Raw genomic sequence first — 6,017 nt, 5'->3', positions numbered from 1 at the left:
TTTGAAAATGTAAGCATTATATCTGAACTTGCTCACTACAAAGGATTAGGATTTTCTTTTATGTTGGAGGCTCCAGTCACGAGCAAAAGCCAACATCAAGGCCGAGCCATACTGAAATATAGAGTTTAATAAGAGAGAGCAAGAAGACAAAAGGGTAAGTATTTATGAATTTTGAAGGGGCTGAAAAACCCATCTTTTAAAATGTGCTAGGTCATAGTTGTTGGGAAAGACATGAGAGGGTATAGCATTCCAAACCTTTGAGGTGTAGGGAAAGAAAAAATGATCAAAGTGCTCTACCCTTCAGTTGCTAGTGGCTACTCAGTAATCATGTGATGCATCAGCTTGCTGGGCATTGTATAGTTTAGCTAGTGGTGGGAACACACAAGCAGCCAGCTCCAAGGACAAGAACTAAAGTACGTATATACCAGTGTATAGTATGAGCTTTCAAGACCAAATTTTTAGGCAAAAAATTGGGGATCAACCTATAAATGGGTAGTTTTGTTATTTGAAATCTGTGCATGATGGGAAGGGCTATGAGCAACTTCTAGCTTCAGACATGAAAAATATTTACCAGTTTCTGCCAGAAAATGATGGAAATGTGAAATATATACCAATTAGTAATGAAAAGCTGTGCAGTGCCATTCAGAAGATGAAGCTCATCAACTTACAGTAGGCTAGCTTACCTTACAATGTGCTTTCAGTAGTCTATGTTGAAGTTACAATGTGCTTTCAGTAGTCTATGCTGAAGTTACAATGTGCTTTCAGTAGTCTATGTTGAAGTTACAATGTGCTTTAAGTAATCTATGTTGAAGTTCTTAGCTCTGGCTCACTTATCATTATACATCATAGTACCCATAGATCTACAAAAAATACTGCGAATAAAAACCTTTTCAATATTTCACACAATATAATAATACACCTCAATCTCATAATATTTACAATGATACACAATGCACCACCAGCTATTGTGTGTTGGCATAGTTGCCAGGGCAGATCTCTAGTATCATCATTGCAAGCCCAAAGTACTCAAATGCATGATAAGTTATGATATGGTAACAAAGGATGATGTAAAACATAGAGTATTGATATTCGAAAGTTGATTAAATTTGAAACAAAAGAAAACTACCATACCATATTTCTGAATGTTTTCATCAAAATCCCTCAAAATAATTTTCCTTGTCATCATTCTTCAGCACCAAACAGCTCCTCCCAGTCCTCTCCTTGAATAGCATCATGAAGTGGATCAATACCATCATCAGCCATAGGATCATTAATATCTTCATCCTCAATCATGCTGTCATTAGCCTCATAATCCCACAAGTCATCTCCTGTTCCATCAAGAACGTTTGAAATTCCACGTTTCATAAAAGATTTCACCACAATATCTGGTCTGATTGTATCCCAGGCCTCTACAATCCATTCACATAATATTAGCGATGGAGCTTGGATGTTGCCTCACTTTATGTATGTCTTATCTCCCTCCATCATCCAGTCGTTCCACTTCACTCTCATCATATCTTTGAATGTTTTGTTTATGGAATCATCCAGTGGTTAGACATGGCTTGTTAATCCACCATGAATCACAGATATATTGGTGTTTTCCTTCCTAACCCCAGCAGTAACAATGGTAAGAAGATGTGACCAAATCATATTTATAAGAGGGAAAAAGGGGGCAATTGCCCCAGGCCACCCTGCCAAAGGGGCCCCCTTCTATACAAAAATATAATAATCAAAAATTAGTTTACTGAGCCAGGATCCCAACTGAACTTTGGCCAACTCTTCCATCAAAGCACGATGTTCCTAAGATGCAGTTAAGGTCCAGCACCATGTCTACAGACAAAAAAAGAAGAAAAGATTTACCAAAACAGTGGAAACAGATGCCAAGCATAAAGAGAAAGATCTATAGTAGCTACTGTAGTGTTTCTATGTATGTATGTACCTTTTTATATATGTATAACCTGTCAGTTCTAATCATATAAAATAAACTGACCTTGATATGTAATTTTGGTGATTTGCCGTGTATTTTAATTCCTATATATGAGGGTCCCACCAAACCTGAAGTGCCTTGGCTCCCAAAAGGTCTAAATCCAGCCCTGCCCCTGGTCAAAAGTTCCAGACTCTTTACTGCCGTATTTGTATGCTGCCTTCATCCATCCATCCTTTCTCATGTACATGGATGATTTTAGTCCCAAGGATGGCATCTGACCCACCAAATTCAAATGCTCTTTAACCCTCCACAATCACATCAATATCATTAACCCTCCACAGTTACATCATTATCATTAATATATCTGAGAAACAGAACAGGTCCTAAAGCAAAACTTATGGCACAATTTTTGTTACAGCAAACCATTCTGAGATTTGACCATTAATTGCAACTATCTGATTACAGCCAGTCAACCAATTTCTTAACCACAGTAGTACAACCTTATCTATAGTACTGGATTTGATTTTGTAATTAACCTTTGGTGTGTCACTTCATCCAATGCTTATATCATATATGTTCATTATATCAATAAAGGAATCGAGCAGATCTGTAAGATAAGTCATTTCATTGAAGACTAATCTGAGAACCCCATATAAAGTGCTGGTTTTCTAAATGCTGACTTTAAAAATGCCTTAAAAAAAATACTAAAAGAAAAATATTTGTACTTTTTTAATATCCTGGCCAATACATTGCCATTAATGATATGACAAACTTGATCGGTAACTTCATAAATACTAGAAATTCTAAACTATTTTATGGAAAAGACATAAATAACTAGGATTTCTAAACTCTTCTATCTTATGAAAAAGACAAAAATAGTGTTTCAGTGTTTGAGATTTTTTTTTTAACTATTCACTTTAACATAAGCAAGGTTATTTTGATATTCATTTAACAAAGAAACTAGTCCACCATCACCTCTCCTAACCATCCTAACAAAAGCAGCAACAACCAACTCTTTAATTCTGTGATGTAGACTTGGGGGATTTAATTCCATTCTCATAATCTCTATGCAATTAGTTCTTGCACATCCTCAATGCTCCATTTTGTACTATTTCCAAATGGCCCAAGTCTCTCTGTGAAAATGATATGAGCACAGGTGCAGCGTAATCAATGACTGATCTAACTTTACTAATGTTCAATAACTGTTATGAGCCTGTAATCTTTATCGCCTTTAGGAACTGGGTGAATAACGCTAATCTTTCGAGTGGGTAATTTTCTCTTCTCAAAAGACATGGTAAAAATATCTAATACAGGACTCTTTTCCATTGCAACAACATAATATACCACAGGTCAACCTATCCTCCCCTGGAGCAATTCACATGAGAAAGACAGACAACAGGAGGCCTGATTGGCCCATGACTTTGCTGTCTGGAAAAAAAAAAAGGGTTTAACTTGACACAAAAATGTAATTCCGCTCAGCAGTTTTTTTATGCTATCACCAACTCCATGCTGCTGCTCATTAGCTTTCTAGTGTCCCTGTTACTGCAATCTTTTATACAGTTTATTCTGGTGTTTTCCTCAAAGTATACCCGAATTTATAAAACATTTGTCCAAACAATTCTAGGTATTTATAATCTTAGCATTCACTACATCTGATGGGAATTTATACCTGTGCTCAAGACACCTATAGGAAAAGAAGCTTTTTCCATGTTCGTACTACATCTTTTACTTTTAAGTTTTATTCCATTTGTCCTGGTAACTGTATCTTGTATTTTGAAAAGATGTTTGTGATATACTTTATCAAACTTGTTCAGAATTTTGAACACTTGGATTAAGTCGCCGTGAAGTCTACATTTTTTAAGCAAGAGATCCAATCATTGTAGCCTTTCTTCGTATGCCAAATTTCTTAAGGACGGGATAAATTTTGTTGCACGTCTTTGTACTTGCTCTAATTTTTCCTAGTTTTTTATTAGTGTGGGGACCAAAATTGGACTGCAAATGTTGTCTTACCACCACTGTACAAACAGCAATTTGAGTCATGGTTATCCTGTTTCGAGTATCATAAGGATTTTTACTCCATCAACTCTGTGCTTTTCTTAGCAACGTATTCCAATCCTTAACTAACTTATCAGTGGTATAAGTAGGCTTATGCCTCCCGCCTTGATTGGCTGGCTGATCTTCAGTCTTATCTAAAATAGCATTAATTACTTTCAGCAAGTCCTCATAGAAATGATTCTCACCTCTGATATAATATCCTTAGTCTTTATACCACTCACTAACTCTGCTTACCATATAGCTATGCTCGTCATTCTTTAATTCATACCTTGTCTTACCAGTAGAAACACACAACTATACCTAAAGTTACCTTTATGGCAAAGTGATCAGTGAGCAGTTCACACAATACATCTGCATCTGTGTTTAAAAGTTCACTTTCCATAGATTTGAGACTCTGATAGCCTAGTGTTTACACTAACCTTAAGGTGCTGCATGTAAACCAGCACTAAATTCAACAAGGAACCTACCTCACTTAAAACACATGTGTGTGCTTACTACAGTTCTGCTACTCCAAAACCTTATTATCCTTAACATTCATACTATTAAATCCCTGAGCAGCACTAGGAACGGCAAATTAATGTGTGCAAATACACAATTTGCTATTGTATATCAACAGTGAGATTCTTAAATTCACCAATCTAATTCCTCGAGAAAGTATCAGCTTTAAGTTCTGTCTGGGTTCCATTATAGAAATCTTTACCTGAGGGTGAAAGTACTCAAGAGCCTAGTGTTCCCCACCACACGTTTTCTTTCACATCACCTACAACTGTGGTTTAGGTTCAGATTTCTCTTTGAGTTTAACTTTACGTCTTTCAACCCAAACAAATATGGTATCTAATGGAATTTCTTCATTATCTAAATATGTGGGAACATCAAATATATTCTTAGTGCGTTTCTCCCTTCCATCTAGTCCCTCCAGTACAACTCCCAAAACTACTAGTTGTTACAAATCTAACAGCATCATTACTCTTGACAGGCACATAAGGTCTATTATAATTCCCATTCCTTGAACAAAACCTCAAACTCCCTGTGGTAGTTAGAGTAATACTGTAGCTACTGGTACATATGCAAATCTATTGTAGTGGGGAAATAACAGCCAAAGGTCATTGTGTGTCTCTGGCTCTCAGCCTCCATAGTCTGTTCCCCCTCCACTTCCTCGCCATTAGTGTCACTCAGGACAGATGGATATACAACCCTCTACTTTTGGTGAACAGCATTGTTCCCTCTCCTCTTAACTAGCGTTAAGATTCACCCTAGGTTTTCATCACCTGGTTATACCCCATCTCGAAGCATCCTTTGCCCACCCTCGTGGTCAATTCCCATTTCCATTCCTCCTCCCGCCTTTGGGGGGATCAGTAAGTTACAGGAATATATTTTTTTTTTTTTTTTTTTTTTTTTTTATACTTTGTCGCTGTCTCCCGCGTTTGCGAGGTAGCGCAAGGAAACAGACGAAAGAAATGGCCCAACCCCCCCCCCCCATACACATGTACATACACACGTCCACACACGCAAATATACATACCTACACAGCTTTCCATGGTTTACCCCAGACGCTTCACATGCCTTGCTTCAATCCACTGACAGCACGTCAACCCCTGTATACCACATGACACCAATTCACTCTATTTCTTGCCCTCCTTTCACCCTCCTGCATGTTCAGGCCCCGATCACACAAAATCTTTTTCACTCCATCTTTCCACCTCCAATTTGGTCTCCCTCTTCTCCTCGTTCCCTCCACCTCCGACACATATATCCTCTTGGTCAATCTCTCCTCACTCATTCTCTCCATGTGCCCAAACCATTTCAAAACACCCTCTTCTGCTCTCTCAACCACGCTCTTTTTATTTCCACACATCTCTCTTACCCTTACGTTACTTACTCGATCAAACCACCTCACACCACACATTGTCCTCAAACATCTCATTTCCAGCACATCCATCCTCCTGCGCACATCTCTATCCATAGCCCACGCCTCGCAACCATACAACATTGTTGGAACCACTATTCCCTCAAACATACCCATTTTTGCTTTCCG

The sequence above is a fragment of the Panulirus ornatus genome, chromosome 7, assembly GCF_036320965.1.
Source record: "Panulirus ornatus isolate Po-2019 chromosome 7, ASM3632096v1, whole genome shotgun sequence".
In the NCBI taxonomy this organism is placed as follows: domain Eukaryota; kingdom Metazoa; phylum Arthropoda; class Malacostraca; order Decapoda; family Palinuridae; genus Panulirus; species Panulirus ornatus.
The sequence above is the reverse complement of the archived record's forward strand: the minus strand, read 5'-3'. Positions refer to the sequence as shown.